The sequence below is a fragment of the Typopeltis vanoorti genome, chromosome 2 (assembly GCF_054136105.1).
Source record: "Typopeltis vanoorti isolate ZY-2024b chromosome 2, IOZ_Tvanoo_1.0, whole genome shotgun sequence".
In the NCBI taxonomy this organism is placed as follows: domain Eukaryota; kingdom Metazoa; phylum Arthropoda; class Arachnida; order Uropygi; family Thelyphonidae; genus Typopeltis; species Typopeltis vanoorti.
Window position 1 is genome coordinate 169,025,846 of NC_143550.1, and position 23,773 is coordinate 169,049,618.

Genomic DNA, 23,773 nt, shown 5'->3' on the forward strand with positions numbered 1-23,773 from the left:
ACCGCTGCTTCTCCGTGTTGAGAGATCACATTTTTACGTTGGTACGGGCACCTGGTCAGAATGCCACAAGAGAGGCTCCCTCAGCAGGCCCTCTTTGCCAAGCCGGAGGGTGGGAGGCTACGTGGAAGGCCAAGGACTCGCTGGATAGATTATATCCAAAACCTTGGGTGGACACCGTTGGGAATCCCACCAGAACACCTGAGCTTGGTGGCAAAGGATCGTGACCATTGAAAGTTCCTCTTGCAGCTGTTGTCCCCACAACCCAATTAGGAAGAGTGGGCCTTGAAGATGTATGTATTTAAATATTTATATAATAAATAACTCGCGTAATAATAAATATAAACTATCAGTAATAGCTGCCGTATTATTTCCAGTTGAACCGACCAGTAGAATACACGCTTCATGTCCAGTGAAGCCATTAAAGGTTATTGTTTTTAGATCTAACGTTCGTAGAAATAAATGATAGATGATTTGTTTCCAGGAAGGTCTGTAATAATAATAAAATTAAATGGCTAAAGCCACTTTGGATGAGTTGGCTTGAATTCGTTACCTTTCGATATTTTTGAAGATCATTAAAATCATTCCTCCACATTTCTGTTAAAATTCTTCAATTTATCAGCATTTTTATTTTATTTGGAGAAAGATTTCTGGAGGTTTTTTCTGACACATCACGCAAAACATCTTAAAGTTCTTGAAAGAACTGGGCGATGACTGAGTCCTTGATTCTTTATCCCATCATCTGAATGAAGAAAATCTGTGTGGATGGAGTGTTATTGAGCTAAAAAGCTCTAGTCATGGCTGGGTAACGGCAATAGCCGAGCTTCAGTTAAAACTTCATTGGCTACAGCATTGCCATTTGTTACCCTGGAAGTCCTAAAAAGGACTTTTCGCTTACTTAAAACATTCCCATAATATTGTAATATGTTGCAGAATTCTTAAAATTATTTTTTGGTGTTGCTCTATAATTTCTTTTTATTTCATTCCTTTCATAGTTATTAGAAAAATATTTGTAATACAATATTTTTAATACATTTGAAATTTTTTTGTTGTTGTACTTCTGTTTTCTGTTTGACAATAAAATATACCAATAAATGGAAATATTATTAGCAGCAAATAGCGCATGCTCCATGCTTGGTACATTTCATAATTTACTAAAGAGCGCATGCGCCAAAGATTTCACTAGATGCTACTACAGGAAAATTGTTTTTTTTTTTAAATTAAAGTATAGAGCAGAACGGTTTCAATTTGGTTTCACTAGTAAGTTATTAAAATTTTAATAAAATTTTTAATGTTTAATTAAGCGTAATTTTTTGGCAATCACGGGTTCCGTATAAATGATGTCAAAGAAGAGGTAGATCCATGAAATGGGGTATTTAATAATAGGAATTAAATAGAGAGAGAGAGAGAGATAAGGGGAAGATAAAATTTTATGAAAAGTACAATATCTTTTCTGAATATTTATACAGAATTTAACAAAGACGTGGGATCTTTTTGGTGAAGTTCGTGATTTTTTTTTTTGCTAATATCGATTGATTAAAATAAGAAATTCATTATAAACAGCTAATCAGCTAGTGGAAAAAACAATTTACTGCAGTAGACATGAGAAGACATGCCCAATATGAAGAGTGTAAGATGAATTAATTACAGTAATACTGTTTCATGTATTTATTTATCATCAAATATAACCAGTTCAAAACAAAAATATTAAGATAAAACAACTTTGAATAACAAAAATAGTTTTCACGGCATTTGCATTCACTTTGAACAAACTGTTAACAAGGTCAGAGGTCAAGAGGTGTCCCGACTCTTGTTATAACATTAAAATAACAAGCCACAGGGTTCCATCACCAAAATTGAATATTTACAGTTTGACTAGATCATTGTTGGCTAATTATAGGGAACTGTTAGTATCCACCCGTGCTCTGATTCGCATCCAAGAAACCCTTGAACAGAACACATCTGACATTTAATCCGCAGTGACGTCATCATTTGATTAAAAAAAAAATGACAACCGATGTTTTCGTACAAATGGCCTTCTTTAGTTGGACGGAAGATGTTTAGGAAAGAAGGATATGCTTGTTTCCTATTATTTTTATTTTATTATTTTTTTTTACTGAGGCTTTGCAGGTGTTATGGACCGATATTAAGATCAATACACATTGCCATTCTTCTGCAATTCAAGTTTCTTGTCTTCAAGAGGAAATGTCACCACAATGGATTCGATGGAAGGATTGAGTTGCAAATACTCCGATATCCTTAGTTCAAGACTTTCGTGTCCTTCTGATGTGCACAAATTCACAGATTTTGAGTACGCATTTGGCGACCACTTGCAATAATCTCTCAAGGAGGATATGACGTACATCACTGCCGCTGAAAATGAAATGAAAAGTCCTACATTTATTAGTCTGTCACTGACACTTTCTGAGAAAAACTTTGCAATAGTCATCCCCATGCTACGTATAAGTAATCCAAATAGAAAGAGCAGGCCATATTTTGTAACCCGTTCTTTATAAAGCATGTCTTTCTTGAGCAGGTATGGTGCCTCCATCTAGCGAATAGAAAACAAAAAATATAATATAGATAAGTCAAAGAAACTCAGACATTTATTATTTAAGAAAATTAAGATTATTTGTTCAATATCTCTTTAAAATTACTTTGAAATATAAATATTTATAGCCATAATATGCTGTTTAGGATTAATTTTTCCCTTTGCATTTTCAGCCTTTCAGGTAACTTTTTAATATTTTTTTTTTCTTGAGCTTTCACGCTAATTCTAAATAAGTCCGTTTTTAAAACATTTCAAACACATCCATAATTTTTAAAGTAATATTTGTCGCGAAAAATATCCTGTGAAGAATATATCATTAAACAGATATTTATCTCAATTTTTACATTCTTAAACCATTTATTTATTTTTTTATTTTAAAACTTTTAAATTTTAAATTTTCATTTTTAATTAATTTTTATTTTTCATTTACTTTAATATAAAAATTTATTCCTACTTCTAAGGTCGAGCAGTTACCATATCGGCGTATAAATAACTACCACATATACAGATATATACACTGCTTGGAAAGAAGTAAACGGACACCCCACCAGTGGCGGCTCGTACATAAGCACTGCGACACTGCAGCATCCCCAAGGAAAAAATGAAAAAATTAAATTTTGTTTGCTTACAACATTATATAAATGCAATACAACATGTTAAAGGTTACAGCTTATGTTTTGGCATTGATTGAATAGTTAATAATTGGAATTGTTCGATTAACGCTTTATATTACGAAACAATTAGGCCAATTGCAACTAGACTCGCCGATATTAGTTTGCGCTTGTCACTGCACCTAACAAGTGAATCCGACACTGCTCGTTTGGGCAGTGCATCGTGCCATGCAACGAGTCACGTGCTTGTAGCCAGTATAAATTGCAGGAGTAAGACGATGCTCCCAAGACAGTTAAACTGTGTCCGGATGAATTGGCTGCGAGAAAGGAACTGACATACTTTGAAAGAGGCGTTGGTCTATGACGCAATGTTGCAGGCCGATCTGATCGACAAATTGGGCCATCCCAGGTTAACATGCAGTCATACCATACTGAGATTAAACTTGCAGATGCCTTCCTGTGCATCTGCAAGTGCTACTCTCATTCGTCGGCCAACACGTTGAATGTGGAGTTCCGGACATCGACAGGAACACAAATCTGCACAAAAACATTCAGAACCGAAGCTCACAACATGGGTTTCGATGGTAGGACCGCAAATACAAGCTCCACATTACCCGAACCAACATGCAGCGTCATCTTCAGTGGCACGTGGAAGGTTGAAAAGCTGTGTTATGGAGCGAGAATCACGCTACACTCTGTACCGAGCAGATAGATGGGTGTGGCGAATGCCCGGTGAACGTCTCTTACCAGAGTGCGTAACCCCCCCCCCCCCATATAAAATTCGAAGGTGAGGTGTGATCGTTTGGTCCTGTTTTTCCTGGTTTAGTTTGGACTTCTGTTTGTGGTGCCACGAACATTGAACTCCGATAGGGATGTGAACATTCTGGATAATGCAATGTTTCCTACTTTGTGGCGTTTCTACGGAACTGACCACTGTGTCTTTCAGCAAGACAATGCACTCTCTCCTAAGGTGCTGCTGTAACTGTGTGGTTTGTGGACGTCACTTCACATGACTGGCCTCCACAGAGCCGTGATCGCAACCCAAATGACATCTTTGTGATGAACTGGAGCGTCGTACCGTCAAGGGATATTCACCCTACAACAGACCTCATTACATGCATACAGGAAGGATCTAAAATTCCCAGTGATCACTCTCGTATGCTTACATCTATACATCTGTTGTCCTACATCTTACTGCGTCGTTAGGGTACATGCTACCCTTAGGCAAGCACTATTTTGCGCCTAATATTGCTGACCTCCAATCTTCTGGCATTCGTTGCCTTCGTTGTTTAGTGAGCTACAACGGCCTTGGATGCAGATTATAGAAGAGAACGAGATTAGTGCAGTTTTTTGAAATACTTTTCAAAAAAAGGAAACCCAGTAAAGGACCAACTTGGATTTTCGACCGAAACAAATAAAGTACGAAGTCAGTTCTACTGCATATATTAATTGCGCGTGTCCTTCTGGTAAGTTTGCCTGTTTTGAAGGACGCAAAAAATGCGTCCTGCTCTTCTGTGTGACAATAACTATCATAATTTGAAAATGAAGATAAAAAAATCAGTGTAATGATAAATTGGATATTTTATTTAATACAGTTTTATGGTTAGACACAAGCCTCATCTTCGCCACCAGCAGAAGCGGAGATAATGCATACAAGAAAAAGAAGAAAAAAAAGCGAAATTCTATCCCATCTCCAATCTTTTGTCAGGATACACACAAAACAGGAAATAATAATTTCCAATCTTTGCCGGAAACTTCCGGTTAACGTACATCCCTCCAGCGAACAGGCTCTGGTTCAAATCCCGCTGGGACGATGGATTTTGGGATCTTCTTTAGGTTGGAGATTAATTTCATATTTGGTCTTTGTAGCAAGGTTTCGAGACTATGTAAAAACGATATAATTAAAAATATTCGCTCGCTCACGGTGCTGATGTACTATTGGTTTACAGTTTTTTGTGTGTGAGGGCGATGCATAAAAAATTAATGGAAAAGAAGGATGTGGAACTGTCCCCTGAGGGGTGCACAGTGTTAGGTACACTCCTTCAGGATGACGCACCAGAACATGGCGATGATCAGGATACTGTCAATTAAAAAAAAAAAAAAATTGAAGATTATCCATTTGTTTCCCTAACAACAATTTTCTTCCAAATTCCACGGGATGCTTTGTTTTCCCCATTAAGTGTGCCTTCTAAGTTAATCCTGCGGATACAGTTTTGAATAATGTCAAGTTCCTTTCTTACGTCTTTAATTTTTAAAGACTTGTACCATTGATGTCACGTGTACACTAATTTGTCTAGGAACAGCACATATGCAATCTCTTCTCTTTGATCAACTGATTTTTTTTTTTTTGTCTTCAAAATTAACTTTGTTGGACAGTTCTCGTCTATAGTGGTTGTTTAGATTAATGGATTTCATTTGCATATTTATGTATAAAATTTATTTATACAGAATAAGTTTATTCCGTTGATATTTTGCTAATTCTGCTGTCTATTTCCAAATTTAATTGACCATCTTCATTAAAAATCGTGCCTAAGTAGTTGAAATGTTTTACTTATTCTTAAAGTGCTTCATAGAAAGCCAAAGAATGGGAATAAATATAAACATCAACAAGACAAAATACATGATCATCAGCAAACATCCAGCCTCATCAATGAAACTGACACTCAATGGGAAAAATATTGATCAAGTGTCAAGATATAAATATCTTGGTTGCTGGCTTAATGAACGGTGGGATCCAGAAATAGATATAAAGACAAGGATTGAAGTTGCACGGCAGTCCTTCATGAAAATGAGAACACTATTCTGCAATAAAGACCTAAACATGGAAGTCAGATGCCGAATGCTGAAATGTTACGTGTGGTCTATTCTGCTCTATGGAGTTGAAACATGGACATTGAAGGCGACAACCATCAAGAAAATCGATGCCTTTGAGATGTGGCTATACAGAAGAATGCTAAAGATATCATGGACAGAAAAAATTACCAATGAAGATATCTTAAAATCCATTGGCAAAGCTAAACATCTTGTACAAATAATCAAGAAACGAAAAACATCATATCTTGGCCACATCATGAGAAACAGCAAATACCAACTTCTACAAACTATTTTGGTAGGAAGAACTGATGGCAAAGGAACTAGAGGAAGAAAAAGAATATCATGGTTTGACAACATCAAGACGTGGACAGGAAAGAGCAGTGCACAACTGCTCAGATTGGCACAGGAGCGCGGTTTGTTCGCCAAGATGGTCGCTGACCTTCGATAGAAGATAGCACAATAAGAAGAAAGAGTTCTTCATGCATTTCCTATTCTCACTGTCCCTGTCTATTTTCATAATCTTTGTCTTTTTATTTCTGATTTTCATACCAAATTTATTACAGCAGTTATTCAATTTAATAAAGCAATACTGAAATTGTACTGGATTTGTTTGTAGTTTTGTAGATGAAAAATGTATACAACGTGATGCCAAGAGAAAAACTTATAGGAGTATAACATCATTTGCATGAAGTAAAGATTGACTTCTCCAATTTTGATATCATGATTAATACCAATTTCCTTCATAATGTGATCCATATAGATAATGAATAACAGAGGGGATAATGTACATACTTGTCTCACACCAGATTTAACATTAAACCATCTTCCTGAACTTCCTTCAATTCTAACTGCTGACTCACAACTCAAATAAAGACTAAGTACTGCTTGATATAATGCCCCATTGACACCATATAACTGCAGCGTATTGAATAGCTTCTCTCTTGGCACCTTGTCATATGCCTTTTCCAAATCGACAAAACTTAAATACAGATCGTTGTTATATTCCCATGCTTTCTCGACTATTTGTCGTAAAGTGAAGATCTCATCCTGACAGCCTCTATTTGGCCTGATCCAGCTTGTTCTTCGTCAAGCTTTTCGTCCACAATTCTTCTCAACCGTTTCTCAAGTACACTGGCATAAATTTTGCCAGGAACACTCAGTAGGGAAATACCTCTGTAATTCTCACATTCAGTTTTATTTCCCTTTTTATATATGGGTACTATGAGAGCTCTACTCCAATCATCGGGAATTCGTCCCTCTGTCCAGGCTTTCTGAACTATGCAGTGCAGCCACTGTAAGACTTTTATACCTCCGCTTGGATAGGCTTATGTGTTCGTCAGACATGTTATGAAAGGTTTAACGGTATAAAAGAACACAGATGGTTAAGCAAATAACTATTTATTAACTTACAAGCTAATATTTCGCTGGACTTATATCCAGCATCTTCAGAACAAACAACACAAAGTTTGTTACAAAGGCAAGACAACCACAATCCGGTGTAACAGTGGGGATAGTATAAGTGATTGCAGCGTGCAACACAAGACTAAAGTCCTAATATGGCGTCATCTAGGTTAAAAAAAAAAAAAATCCAAGTTTTGAAATAGTAGTCCACATGATAAAAAATAAAAGTAATAAATATTAATTTGGTCTTAGGATGACTGTCTCCCAAATCTTTGGTAGATTTATACAGCCATACTTGTTAAGGTTTGGGGTATGTTTCAAGGCTTCTGTTGATTCCAGGAACAACCTCTCTGACTTGTAGAAGCTTCTGTGCATTACTTTTGTTTCTTTCCAATTGATCCTGTGTGCAGGGGTATCCAAAGCATGGTCTTCCAGACCCGACTTACCATAGCGAAAGTGTCGGATATATTTTTTGTGTTCACTGAGGCGGATGTCCACTTTCTTCCTGTCCGTCCGTAGTAGGCTTGATGGCAAGAACAGGGCACTTCATAGACACCAGGATGTGATAAAGGAGTGCATTTGTCCTTGGGTGAACAGATGAGAGTTGCTAATTTTTTATAAGGTTTAAATACTGTGCGTAATTGGTGTTTGTTAAGCACCCTAGATATCTTTTCAGATGTGCCTTTAATGTATGGGATGGTGATTGTTTTCCATAACTACAGTGGCGTAATAATATCCCGCATAAAGAAATAATAGCTCTAAAAGAACTACGCAATAATAACCACATTACAATAACCAAATCAGACAAAGGAAACGCCACTGTAGTTATGGATACAACAGAATATGAAAGCAAAATGCATGCACTGCTCCAAGACCGGTCTACATATCAAATCATAGATCGAAATCCCACCAACTCACAAAAGAATAAGGTGTGCAAGTTACTGAACAAAATCACTTCCTGGCCTAAAGAAATTGTCAAAAAACTTAAACCCATACACGTTAAAGCACCCAGAATATATGGTGCTCCAAAAATACACAAACAAGGTACACCTTTACGTCCTATTGTAGATAGTATAAACAGTCCTACATATAAACTAGCCAAGCATTTAGCAAAATTACTAACCACTCACACAAACAATTCTCCCGCTTTTGTTAAAAATTCTACCCACCTAAAAAGTATTTTAGAAAACCACACCTTAAATAGTTCAGACCTAATGGTGAGTTTTGATATCACCTCATTATTCACTAATGTACCACTGACTGAAACACTTAACTTACTAAATTCACAATTTCCCCCAGATATATCCCAGCTATTTAAATTCACAGTACAGGCAGGTTATTTTACATGGAAAGGGAAAATATACAAACAGTTAGATGGGACAGCTATGGGTTCGCCTCTTTCTCCCCCCTTAGCCAACTTCTACATAGAACATCTGGAAAAATTAGCTATCAACACAGCCACTCTCAAACCTAGCCTCTGGTTACGCTATGTTGACGATGTGTTTGCCATTTGGCCACATGGCCCAGACACATTGAATACATTTTTAGTGCACCTAAATAGCCAGCATCCTAAAATCCACTTTACAATGGAACTAGAAGCCAATGACTGCCTGCCTTTCTTGGACACACTGATCACACGTCTTCCAGAAGGTACCTTATCATTTTCTGTTTACAGAAAACCCACACATACAGGGAGATACTTACACAAACAATCACACCATCACCCTTCTCAACAATATGGTATCTTAAAAACACTAACCCATAGAGCTAGAGCAATCTGTTCCAATGACAGTGCTCTCACTGCTGAACTTTCTCACCTACGTCAAACCTTCTTAAACAATGGTTATAATCCCCGTAAAATAGATAACATACTAAATGCTACCCATAAATCCCCTCTATCTACCACAGAAGACTACAACAAAACAATCACCATCCCATACATTAAAGGCACATCTGAAAAGATATCTAGGGTGCTTAACAAACACCAATTACGCACAGTATTTAAACCTTATAAAAAATTAGCAACTCTCATCCGTTCACCCAAGGACAAATGCACTCCTTTATCACATCCTGGTGTCTATGAAGTGCCCTGTTCTTGCCATCAAGCCTACTACGGACGGACAGGAAGAAATGTGGACATCCGCCTCAGTGAACACAAAAAATATATCCGACACTTTCGCTATGGTAAGTCGGGTCTGGCAGACCATGCTTTGGATACCCCTGCACACGGGATCAATTGGAAAGAAACAAAAGTAATGCACAGAAGCTTCTACAAGTCAGAGAGGTTGTTCCTGGAATCAACAGAAGCCTTAAAACAAACTCCAAACCTTAACAAGAATGGCTGTATAAATCTACCAAAGATTTGGGAGACAGTCATCCTAAGACCATATTAATATTTATTACTTTTCTTTTTTATCATGTGGACTACTATTTCAAAACTTGGAATTTTTTTTTTTTTTTTAACCTAGATGGCGCCATATTAGAACTTTAGTCTTGTGTTGCACGCTGCAATCACTTAAACTGTCCCCACTGTTACACCGGATTGTGGTCGTCTTGCCTTTGTAACAAACTTTGTGTTGTGTGCTCCGAAGATGCTGGATATAAGAACAGCGAAATATTAGCTTTTAAGTTAATAAATGGTTATTTGCTTAACCATCTGTGTTCTTTTATACCGTGAAACCTATCATAACATTTTATACCTCCATTTTTAAGCATTTCTGGTCGAATATCATCTACTCCTGCTGTCTTTACACATTTCAAGGTTTTCAGTGTTTTTTTCTATTCTAGAGAGAAATATCTTCACGAGCGCATTATTGCATCTTACTGAATATTTTTTATCAGAGCTCATGACTTAGCTATTTCATCTGATATTTTTCAAAGTAATTGTGCTACACATCCCAAATATCACTTTCTTCAGTTTTTATACCATTTTTTTATCATTTTGAATGTTTTATGATACTCTTTCTTCGATTTCTAAATTTCTTAATAGCCTCAAACATTTTACCACCTTCCTGATATGCATCTTTGACAATCTTTCCAATATTTCTCCGTGATATATTTTTCTTTTTCTATATTCTCATAGAACAGAGGTTATGCTGACATACTGGACAGCACATTTCATTAAATTTTTTTCTGAGTTTTTCTTTACACAAACAGTTTCTTTTACTTCCTGCGTCCGGCATGGAGTTTACATCGTAGCACAGAACGTCATCGGATGCAGTCCTAGTTGAATCAGCCAACGTTCTCTTTACATTTGGTCCATAGAGTCTAATAAATTTGTTTCCTGTGTTTTTGCCCTTGCAATTTTTTGCCAGGAATAATTATATATATGAGTCCTATCTCAGGATTGTTAGGCCTTCATTCTTTGTACAACTTTAGTACACACAATGTAATACTAATTTTCATCCTACTTAAAACTAAGTGATCATCATTTCCCATTTGAAATCGTCACTTGTATCTTAAACGACCATGAAGACTTCATTATCAATAATAACATAGTCCATGAGACTTTTGTTATTTCCTTTCTCGATGTAATGTTGTGCGCATTTTTATGTTGGACCATGGTGATGGTAGTAACCAGTCCATGTCCTTAGAAGAAATCCAGCAGGCATTTATCATTATTATTACCTTTGGTCTTTCTCTCTGCTTGTAATTGCTTATCATTGAAGAATATTGTCGTCATCGTCTTTAGGGATGAATACTCGCTACTGCTTCCTTTTTTCTTGACCACTCATGCCCGAAGAATCGCTTTATACTTGTGTCGTGACGTTCTATTTTCATGTTATGTTCTAAATCCGCCATCTTGGTTCAAGTCACTCATATCAATATAACACTTAATCGCAAATTGATCACCGATCCAAAAGTAGAGAAATTTATAATTATACTGCGCCACCCTATTTTTAGATTAGTCTATATAAAATAGTAGGATCAATTCTTAATTAAGTTAGCAGTCTCCTCACTTATTTAGGCCGAATTATTTACTATTCCACTTGGGGTTCCCGCAAGATTCGAATATTTATGAACGGTGCAATAAAAAGGAATTCAGGCAAACACAATATTTAGATTAACAAAATAAAACATTTAATATATGATATATATAACAAATACAAGAATTCTGCTTTAAAATGAAACATTACAATCAACTTAATGCATCTTGCTAAGTCACTCATGCCAATTCAATGTTCTAAACTTTCACATACGATTCACAGTTTCAAAATCACAAGCTTTCTTAACTCAAATTAGTAAAACGAAACTTCTTATTTAAACAGTCTCCACATATCCACCAGCTGTACTTAATATTTAAATTCACCGGAAACACCAATCAAGGTAGACAATATTCCAAGCAATCTTATTTCGGACCCTGAACTTCGAAGATATGTTAATGGTAGAACAAACAAACAAAGACTACTCTTACCAGATATAATCTTCAATACATCAATTAATTGTGAGCACACTTATGAATTAACTTATTTACGTTAGCGGAACACATTAATAAAAATTCTTCAACGCTTTAACTGAACTATTGTTAATCGCGCTTCACTACTCTAAACAACAGCAATATGGTACTGATATCCTTCCTTGTTTACTTTTCTGCAACTAGATAAATTCATTATATTCTTCTCAGGGCAACACAGAATTAAGACGTAATCCAAGATTAACTGGAACTAATCAGAATTTCCCGTTGAATGTCCAGTTCTTTATTTATCCGATTACGACATCAATTTTCCTCTATAACCACAGCTGATTTCACTTGCAGCTAAGTATATGATTCACTATGTTTTGGCTCACTTCTAAACACTATTCTCATGAATTTCTGCCCTAGAGAACTTATAATTTTCTTCCACTTCCTTTGCTTGTATCCTACCTTCCTTTCCGCTCCGCAAAAACTTCCTCTCTTCTCTCTAATTAATAATCTTCTCTTATTTCTTTTCTAACCCTTTCAGTCCGAAGGTCACGCTGTATTCGACTCGTGCTTGTTTATTTCATGCGTCTCCATGACAACGCATGAACGTAAACATTTCGCTAATGTAACACAACGCTCTACTCTTACATAAGTTATTACATAACATTAAATTTTCACAAATAAGAATAAACAGAATATTTGAGCTACTTATTCAGCTTTTTCATTACGTATACAATTATTTATAATACACTTTCCGTTACTTTACATATATATCTAGTTATCATAAATTTCTACACATATTATTATTTAATAAATTAATAATAGGTTAAGTTTAGAATAAATATTTAAATAGTAATCCTTAATTAAGGAACAATAAATAATCTTTATACAAATTATGATTAATACATAATATGCAATGTTAAATGTGAATAAAAAAAAATAAATTACACAACATAGTTTCATTCACAATTTAACACTTGTTTAGATGGATTTCAGCTTTTGTCAGTCTCAATCACACCAGTCATGTTGACTTAATAATTCTGACTTCTTCTGGTTCGGCCACTTTTCTTTTGATGACTGCTACATTTATTTTGTCCATCTTCGATTCTATTCCAAGTTGTTTTGGTATCTGACATTTTTTTTTGATGATCGCTCTGTTTTTTTCTGTCGAAAACAGCAGAGGAAATCTTGTTCACCACACGGAATGACCATTCTTCATGTTGTATCGTTATAAAGTAGTGTATGTGCAGTTTCAGCTAACACAGAATGCAATTTGGTCAGCTATGTTCAAATTGTCCACATGACATTTTTTTTTTAGTAGTAATGAACTAAAATTGATTTTCAGGGAAGGGCACGATACTTTGGATTTGGGACAAAAATTAATACCTATTAAACAGACTTTTTTTTTTCTACTTTTGTCCTAGCTGTCACATCTCCATACAACTTATAAGTGTCATTTAAGAAACACAGATGTATAGCCTTGAGAAAAGGAATAGCTGATCGTGTTTCTTGGCTTACATTACAATTGAATTATGTAAGTTTTGATGGATTCTTTGATTTATCCATAAATTCGTTTGTTTTTCAAAGTGGAAGGATATCGTCTACTAGTTATCTGTTTTGATTTTAATGAGTAGACTTAATTTCATTTACTACAAAACTTTTAGTCTGAATTAATAACGTGCGATGGCTACGAATCCGTCACAGGCTATACGAGGATTGTCCAGTTTCTTTCTTGGATTTCTGACATCCTACTGTTCTTCATCTGTGGCTGCATACTTCTTGAAGATAACCAGGAAAATTGTTTACTTCGATAATATGGTCTTCCAGTTCAAAACTTGTCCTAAAATTTTAAACGTGCATGATAACTTTGGAACCTTAAGGGACGAATTCTCATCTGGCGATTTTCTTACGTCATATAAAATGTATTTTTTATGCCTCTCCTGTGCATCTGCAAATGGCTTTATGTGAAAGCATATAGGAACTGAACAAGTTTTTCGTCCACTAAATGGATTTTTTTTTTCGTTTTAAGGTCTTGTTGTGTCCTCTTTCCATATTAAATCTTGAATCTCTATATGAAGCCGTTAAAAGTGATATCCCTTCTACGTTGGTCACGTGGTATCTCTATCACACAAAGAAATAGCCTCGAGGTAAAGCCAAAACTCAATGTCACAGACTCAAAACTTTACCTCTCTTAAAATCCTAAGAAATTTATATTTTTAGACTGCGCCACTTAGAATTATTAGATTAAAGAATATAACTCGATCAAGAAGTAAGTTAGAAGATAAACTCATGTGACCTAGGGTTGCAATCGTAGCCTTAATCTTACTCAATTAAATTCCCGCTCAGATCCGTAATAAGTTTCACAAGTGGTGCATTGAATTCTATACACAGACACGTATATTTAGTTAAATTCAAGCAACGTTTATTTGTTTCTAAATTTTACAGTTTAATGTACAAGCATATTCATCATTCTAAATAAGACACATTCTATTCTGTATCCGTTAATAAGCTTAACTTCTTCAGATATGATCTCTGAATACATTTCTCCTTAAGTAATTCACACAAAAGTAAATCATTCTGTATCATCCAGATTCCTACTAAATTCCATTATTTAAATTCTATACTAACAACTGGTAACATTAACCATTCTTCAACATACAAAGATTCAAATTCATTTAGTAACTATTCACTCATGACTTCCTATAAACACACGTGCTACAGTCCTGACCTACAATTGTATCTGAATCCTTCACTAATAAAGCTTCACATATCAGTACACATTCAGATTACATTCATATAAATAATAAACTTTACTTATCCCCACTCGATGGTTCCTCTATCCGTCTGCATCTGCTTCAGTCTATCTTCTGTTTCATTAGGACATTTCTTTGTTTCCTTCAATCCACCTGGGGTCAAGATTTCACAGTAATTATCAACTTGGACTTCGGGACGCATGCTTCTGCTGACTTTTCAACGGCATGGTCGACCGTTACCTTCCGGGAATCTAGGACAGAATCACCCGCCGTAACATCGTCCTATTCTTCAGGGATCGTTAGGTCATCCCCAAACCAGCACCAAGCTTAAAACCTTCACTCTCCAGGAAACGTGAGAACTCCACACGACGAAAGACCAAAAAAAAAAAAAAAAACGGGGGAGGGGGGTTTGGGTTTGTTCACCCTATCGGTAAACACCGCAAACTCCACTGTTCACCCAGCACCTCGATTTTCTATGTCACATGACCTCACGACGTCCTCTCTGCCTGCTTGTTTACTATACACGCCAAGCACGCGACTGCAGGGGGCAACTGCCAGTGTGTCCTTGAACCTTGGACTATCTTTCACACATAATACGTTCTAGTGGTTCTTTTACAAGATATTCTTGCATCGAATTTAATATCAACACAAAACCACAACTCTCTTAATTTACACTTTATCTCAGGCAACTTTCCTTTATACATATTTATCTAAATCCCCCCCCCCCTTTTTTTAACATTATAAAATTCTTCTTAAGCTAATTAATTATCCTTTTTTCTTAAATCAATTTATTCAATATTTTCTAAAGTTCACAACGATGCCTACTTAGAAACAAGTATGTTTACTTAATTATTCTACTGGGTTTTTACTTCTTAGCTCGTTAACCATGATAAGTTGAATTTTAACATTCTTAACTTATCAGAGTATAACCGTCTCCTCATATTACCGAATAATCCTTGAAATATTCAGATGAACTGAGATTTCTGTTTCAAAAAAGGAAGAATTAATAGCCTCTTCATCAAGGAGCTTTCTTTGGTCACACACTTTTACTCTTATCAAAAAGCGAATCTGATTTTAAAATGACCCTGTTTCAAAGCCATCCTTGATGTTTTGAGGATGGGGGGGGGAAGAACAGCGAAATCATGGATTCGAATTACTTTTCTCAAAGAAAATCAAAATTTCCTTATCCTTATAAGGACTGGCTTAAAGGGGTGAAGCAAGAATGCTTTTCATCTTCCCCGTTATCTGTAGAGGACAGTGTAGGGATAAGGTGTTATTGAGCTATTAAGCTCTGATCATGGCAGGAAGGTAACAGCAATTGCTAAGCCTCAGTTAGAACTTCATTGGTTACAGCATTGAATGAATCAATCCACATAGCTCCTCTCATCGTCTCCCAAAGTCAAAATTTCTTAAAAGAACTGGGCGATGAACTGAGTCCTTGACTCTTTATCCCGTCATCTGAATGAAGAAAATCTGTGTGGATGGGGTGTTATTGAGCTAAAAAGCTCTAGTCATGGATGGGTAGCGGCAATAGCCGAGCCTCAGTTAAAACTTCATTGGCTACAGCATTGCCATTTGTTACCCTGGAGGTCCTAAAAAGGACTTTTTCAAGTCACCTCTCCGTACCCAAAAGTCAAAATTTATAATCCTTATAAGGACTGGCTTAAAGGGGCGAAGCAAGTATGCTTTTCATCTTCCCCGTTATCTGTAGAGGACAGTGTAGGGATAAGGTATTATCGCGCTATTAAAGCTCTGATCATGGCAGGAGGGTAACAGCAATAGCCGAGCCCCAGTTAGAACTTCGTTGGCTACAGCATTGCCATCCATTACCTTCAAGAGTATTGGATTGAATGAATCAATCACCGCATCTCAAGGTCGATTGATTGATCCCAAGTCAAAATTTCTTAAAAGAACTGGGCGATGGACTGAGTCCTTAACTCTTTATCCCGTCATCTGAATGAAGTAAATCTGTGTGGATGGAATGTTATGGAGCTAAAAGCTCTCGTCATGGCTGGGTAAAGGCAATAGCCGAACCTCAATTAAAACTTCATTGGCTACAGAATTGCCATTTGTTACCCTGGAAGACCTAAAAAGGACTTCTCCTCTTACCTAGTAATCCACATCCATACCAAGTCAAACTTATCCTTATAGTTCTTATAAGGACTGGCTTAAAGGGGCGAAGCAAGAATGCTTTTCATCTTCTCCGTTATCTGTAGAGGACAGTGTAGGAATAAGGTGTTATTGAGCTATTAAAGCTCTGATCATGGCAGGAGGGTAATAACAGCAATAACCTAACCGAGCCTCAGTTAGAACTTCATTGGCTACAGCATTGCCATCCATTACCCTCCAAGGGTATTGGATTGGATTGAATGAATCAATAAAAAATCCCAACATATTGGATTGAATGAATCAATCCAAATCTCAAAATTTAAAATGCTAACCATTTGATGTATCATTCATATGCTGATTTTAAAAAGGTGTTTTAATTATTTGCAATTTTTTAAAAAATTTTAAAAATTTTCGAAATTTTTATCTCTAATTTTAAAAGAATAAATAATTTTCAAAAGTATTTCATAAATTACTAAGTTGTTAATTGTAAAAATTTAACATTTTATCTTGGGGAATCATTTGGAACATTAAAAAATCCCAACATATTGGAAATCAGCATAAAACGTTAGAAAAACACTGAAAATTATGAGTCGAAACCAAAACACCAAAAATCACTTAACTATTTATTTATAATTTTCAATAAATACCTTTCTTTCCTTTGTGGACGGAAGAGATACCAAAAACAGTGCTTCACCATTCCTTTCATGTTAATTTGACAGAATACGTTGTTTGCTATAGGAGTAGGCCACCGGAAAAGAAAGAAAGAAAATGGAAAAATTAAATCCAAACCGGAAAAAACTTTTCGATCACTTACTTGGTAATTGTACTAGTTAATGTATTTAGCGAAGGATAATATTAACCTATTCCTTAACCAAACAAGACAAATTACCTGAACTTTTTATAAGCGAAAATCACGTACGAACTCAGACTTTGTTCCATCTTTACTACGAGTTGCCTCAGTATTTAAAAGGCAGGTTGCTTTTTAATTTTGGAAGGAAGCTCCGACTGTATGGTAAAGACCAGGAAATTATTGCCAAAATTAGTTATTTTCGCGATGAATAATGAATACCACACAATATTTGCCTTCTCCTTCAGCCCGTAATGTGTGTAGTCCTAAAAATCGACTACCCAACAGTTCAAAAGCACACAAGCTTCTAAGCAGTGTATTGATTGATTTTCATGGACAATTTCCTACAATGAACAACCAACGTACAAAGAGCAGCTTTGTGGTTCAATTTCTTTGCTAATACAATTTCAAAATTGTTGCAGTGATTGCCAGTTTTATTTTTGTTTTTTCGTAAAAACGATAGGACCAATAGTAGTCACATTATTGGCTGATGGTCTCTTAATATTGTATAGTATGTCCTTGTACAATATAATGTACAAGGACATACTTGTAATTTCAAGTTGTTTGTCAGCACTACAACCAGATCATTAATATAACAAAGCGACTGTCAATCTAAGGACAGAATAAGCGAGTATTATTGTGTATATTCTCAATTAACTCTCTCTCTCTCTCTCTCTCTCTCTCTCTCTATCTCATGTTTTGAAGGGAAGACACTAATATTCCCAATTTCTAGTGGGAAAACACTAATATTTCCATATCAGACAGTAAAAATATAATGTTATTATCCATCAAATTCCTCGCATCCTGACACCCTTCTCACCAATTTTTCGGACTGAATCATCAAAGAGGGGCTTTTCTTCCCCTCAAAACAGACATTAAAGTCAGTAGTTTTCAACCAGTAGGCCCCCAGAAAGAAGGGAGAGCGAGGTCCTTTCTAGCGATGCCCGAAGCGATGGTCAATATTATTGTTTATGTTAGAGCACCACCCCCGCATGTACTCGATATTCCACCACTTATTTCAATACAGTAAAGCATTAAAAATATTCGCGACTTCCATGTTCACTTCGTTAGCTTTATTACATTTTAAGTCATTGTAGTTATGACTGCAATGTGGTCGCTACATCAGCACAATTTTCTTTCATTTAAGTTAGGTCTAAGACTGTTATCAAATTCTCCGATTGCAGCTGTTGTGAGCATTTGGGTGTTGTATATCGTATTTTTATTTTTGCCAAGTCACTACTTTGAGGATTACAGTTAATTCTAAGGAATTAAGAGTGTAATGTCGTCAACTCTACGTTTGGATGTGTTGAAGAACAAGCTCACCCATCTTATTAAACATTTTTATTTTCATGTTCAAAGTTAGGTAGCTGTTGCTATGATTCGTGTCAAAGTTTTTAGGGGGGTGGGACGTACGTGAAAGTAGATTGCAAATAATTTACTTACTAAAATAATTTAGTAAGTAAATATACAGTCAGTTTATAAATAATTTACTTACTGAAATTATCTATAAGCTGACGTTTCGCCAGCTCAAGCTAGCATTATCAGAGATACTTTAACAATAATCAGTTAGTGAAAACGGTTAATGAAACGACTTCGAAATCAAAAATAATCGCGTGCATGGACTGGATAATATCACTCTTGGTGATAAGTTCTCACACTAGCAAAAGAGTTTATGGTTATTAATATACTTAGTTAGAAATTTAAAAAGTTGTAATTTTAAAAATAAATAATCCGTGTGCTATTTTACTCTAGTTAGAAGTATAAATGAATAGTACTAAACACTGTAAAAACATCTTAGCATGTATTTTATTCTAGTGCAACTATGAAAATCATGGGCAAATATTGTTTTATCAAAAGTGTAGGGGTTGCAAAAGTTTTTTTTACAAAAAAAAAAAAAAAAAAACCAGTTTGAAATCACTGACTTGAGTTGACTAGAGCTTAAAACAACTGAATGCAATCCTAATCAGGTGGTATTATTATTGGTCACTGGCGTTATTATTATTATTATTTATTTATTTATTTTTGTCCAGGAATGATAACAGTGATACACCGTGTAGACATACACTGGCTGTATTGACCAATATGAACGTTAAGTTTCAAGGTTGTGGTAGATGTTTACAATCATGAAAACGTTTATCAGTACCAGACATCATTTGCATGCTTTTGAAAACTTAACAGCGGAAACATTAGTAAATCTGGGACATGTACATGTCTAACACATCTGTTGTGTGCAGATTGCTGTAGTTAATAATAGCACTTCACTAAATTACCGGATGCTGTATGGTACTGCATTAAGAGGTAGGTTATGTGGAATAATATCGAATAAGGATGAACCCCCACCCTCGGAATACTTTAAAAAACCCCGATGCCAGTTGGGCTAGTAAAAATATATATTGTATCTCGTAGCTATTAGTGAAATTTTTGTTCTGAATCTTCCCTTGGTCGCCCGACTTGTCCATGATACTATCAAGTAAAAATACTGTAATGTTAAACACATCTTAGTTATTAGAAAGGATTTAGTTTCCCCTTCCTTCTCTCTGGTTTTAAATATACATCTATACATCTAGGTACAAATATACATCTATACTTTTGACAAGGCAACGTAGGTGTAAGCGATTCTCCGAATAAAGATACTTGCAGCTCTATAACTGTAATGTACTGCCATAAAACTTTTGCATTTCCATTCATATTTTCTCTCCCCTCCTCTCCCCCTCTATTTCTCCCCCACATGTATATACCGAATGTTGCATTTCACACCACTACTTTTGGAATATATTATGAGATTTTGACGTTTATACTGTCGTTCGCGTGTCGAATGTCTGATCTGACACACGGTAAAAAGTCATTTGCTGTGGATCAATCCCAGCCACCATTTGATGTTTAAGATCTTATTCTTGGAGTTCAAGAGTTATTTTCGCGTGTCTAGGAACTATTTGGGCATAAAATAGCAGTAATACGTACATAGTTTTTGGGATGCTAGGATTATACAGAAGAATTCTGACGGATATAGAATTTCGATAGCGGCGAAGGTTTAGTGATAAGAAGCTGTTCCAGTTGTTTCTCTTGGGGGGGGGAGGTGCAGATTTTCTACAGCCAATATTGATTATCGAACCTCCAGTAGAAGTGAAAGCCTAAGAGGGGAACAATGCACCTCCCACACTGGCAACAAAATATGGTAGCTAACAATAGATGAAGATGAAGTACCTCAAAAATAACCCTCCCTGGGGGTTCCAGGGTATCGAAATATGCTGACAGGAAATGTTTACGCAAAATTAGGAAAAATTCTCCAATCTATATTTGAAAAAGTGTCAAATACAATCTACACCGTTGTCTGCAGTAGATAAAACTTTACAGCTTAGTTGTATTGCTTAGTTTAGATCTAAAGCTGTTTTTTAGATAATTAAAATACCCAATTTCAAAAGGAAGTTTATTCGTTTACGACTGCATGTATAAAGGATGGGATGCAAAAACCAAGGTAGATTACTATAGACTTACAGAATTTCGTGAGCTGTGGAGGTATGGGTCCTTGTAGATAAATTATATTTTCATGTTTCATTTAGTTTCTCGTGTGATTTTTTTTTTCTTCGATGCAGCAAATATCCCTGTCTAATTGCTTCATTTTCGTACTGCAACTAGTCCAGTGAATGATCAACTTACTTACGTAATTGGATCTATTTTTTTTCCCAGGAGAAACTACGGTTTATTAAATAGATCAACATTTCATTAAAAGATTTTAATCATAAAATTTCATACTTTTTTTGCATAAGAAATTATTTTTTCATTAATTTCCAATGAAAGTAATCAATGGAAAAAGAATGTGTAAAAAGTAAATGTCAAGTGACAGGTATAGAAATGATCGCAGATAATTTTTTATTTAGAATATTAAAAAAAATATTCAAGGCGTATTATACAGCGGAGAAAAAAACAGTACTATGTAAGTACTTCCTATTCATTAAAAATTCCTATGAATGTTTGACCGAGGCATTAATACTCCCCCCCCCCCCCTAATAATAATAATGAAAAAAAAACGTTCCAAAATGCTCAAGTTTGTTTCTCGATTGCCACGCCATACAGGATATTTTTACAAGATATTAAACCGAAATCGGGATCAATCTAAACTCGAACAAATATATAATCTTCTGTCAATTAATTAGAGCGGTGCAGTCTTCAGTTATTTTGTCGGTGCTGTAATGATAGTTCAAAGAAAGCCCCGACCGAAAACTAGCCTGCTATTTGTAAATAATATTATTGTAACCGATGCCGATCTTGTGTACTTCTGAATGCAATTAACTTTTTAAATGCTTGTAATTATAATAACTATCGAAATAATAATAAAAAAAAATTGAAAAGGTGCAGTTCACACCAAAGTACAAGATTTCCAGTTTTCCTACGTGGATGCCTCATGGCCTCAGTGCAACTGCTTTGGTAACGAATCATTCATTATTCCTGAATTTTATGCCGTACTGTCCATAAATGGATTTTAAAATCCATTTATGGACAGTACGGCTGGACAGTAATTTATGGATTTTAAACTTGTGTTACAAGTTTAAAATCCATAAATGGATTTTAAACTTGTAACACATCAATACTGTGGATGGGATACCCAGAAAATCCTTCTCTGGACACCAATGGTACTTTTTTAAAGTCACTTCAATGTCCAATAAGTAGGACGTAGTCTCACACCTGGAGATGAAAATCATTAGTCACCTAAAGACATTCGCAGAAATTCGTCTCGCAGCGGAATTGAAACCTAAATGTATTAAAAATGACTATATATTAATAGCAGGAGTTGGAAATAATCTAATCCCTAATGTTTCATGCAAATATAGAGAAATTTGCATGCATAACAACGGACAAAAACTTTAGACTTCTGTATTTTCAATAATTTAAAAAAAAACCAATACTTTTTAAAAAATATATATATATAAATAAATATATTTGAAATGGCAGAGGAACAAGATATATAATTGATTATATCATTACTAATCACGAACTAGCTCCACGTGTGCATGTTTATAGAGGAAGCGAAATTTTTTCATATCATCATATGTTACGCTTTCGCGCAGTCTTACACATTTTACCGCGTAAGCTTCCGTAACCGATAATCCCGCGGATTAGATTGGTTACTCCTTATTCCACACGCTTCGACAGACATGGTATACCATGTCTGCGTGTGTTCACGAGGCCGGGTTGCTTGCTTAGCCGGAGGGAAAACCCCAGGATAAACTCGGAGAAAAAACCCCTGCTGTCTACGCCCAAGACCAAGGAGTGTCTAGGTTCGACTCCCGTCGAACCTTGGACACTCCTTCCCCAGGCATATGGTTGCAAAGTGCACAGCCACTGGACTAACCGCGCGAACCATTGTTTAATACTTTCTAAAATAGAAATACTGACAAAATGAAGAAAGGACGTAAATAAGAAAAAATAAGAAATTGAACAAATATACAAAGTATATACATTACAAGAAGAAAGAATTCGAATGTTATATCAATCACGATTGCTGAAAAGAATCAAATATTAATGAAGATAGAAAAGAGATGGAAAAGCTTTAATAAAGATAATTCATAAAATAGCCTCTGATGTACTTGGAAAGAAAAATAAAATATTAAACCGTAAAAATTTGGAACTCGGATATAGGAAATACAATAAAAGAAAAACGGCATACAAATCATTTCTTTAAAAACATGCAAAGGAAACAGAAGAAATACACAAAAACAAAAGAAATACAGCTAAATCCATGAGCAACACAAATTAACATAATACTGATCCTCTTCGATTCCCTGTTCGATGAGATATGGATCGGGAACAGCCTTCATGAAATGTTTCGCTCAATTGCTGCACACACAGGACACTCGTGTGTGTGTGTGTGTGTGTGTGTGTGTGTGTGTGTGTGTGTGTGTGTGTGTGTGTGTGTGTGTGTGTGTGTGTGTGTGTCCGTCCGTCAGTCCGTACAAGCCAACTCAGACGACCGCGACCTCCTTCCTGACAGACTGCCTCAGAACTACAGTTTCGTCTGTTGACGAGAATTTGGGTTATTTTTCTACTGATTAAACACTTGTGATATCTCACCTTTTGAGAAAGCAGTCAACTCTGCTGTTTTCTGAATGGTGGCTTCAGCCAGACGGGCACTCACAATAGTCCTTCATCGAACCCCGAAAGATCCTTTGTTTTTCCAATTGTGATCAACTCTTGACGATTACTGACCAGCAGCATTCTTAAATAGTTGCCTGGAATACGTAGTGACGCACGTGAGCAAGTTTTTTGTATATACCTGCTTAAGTGACGTTT

General features: G+C 35.7%; 1 long non-coding RNA gene across 1 annotated transcript in view; it reads right to left on the minus strand.

Moving 5' to 3' along the window:
- Positions 1-1,650: 1,650 nt before the first annotated feature.
- The window catches only part of LOC150109649 (uncharacterized), a 42,675-nt gene continuing 20,552 nt past the window's right edge, over positions 1,651-23,773 (minus strand). Inside the window, exons 2-3 of the long non-coding RNA XR_016549983.1 lie at positions 17,286-17,370; positions 1,651-2,548 (exon numbers count right to left, since the gene is read on the minus strand). This is a non-coding gene — a long non-coding RNA (uncharacterized LOC150109649). The remainder of the gene's footprint in view (positions 2,549-17,285; positions 17,371-23,773) is intronic.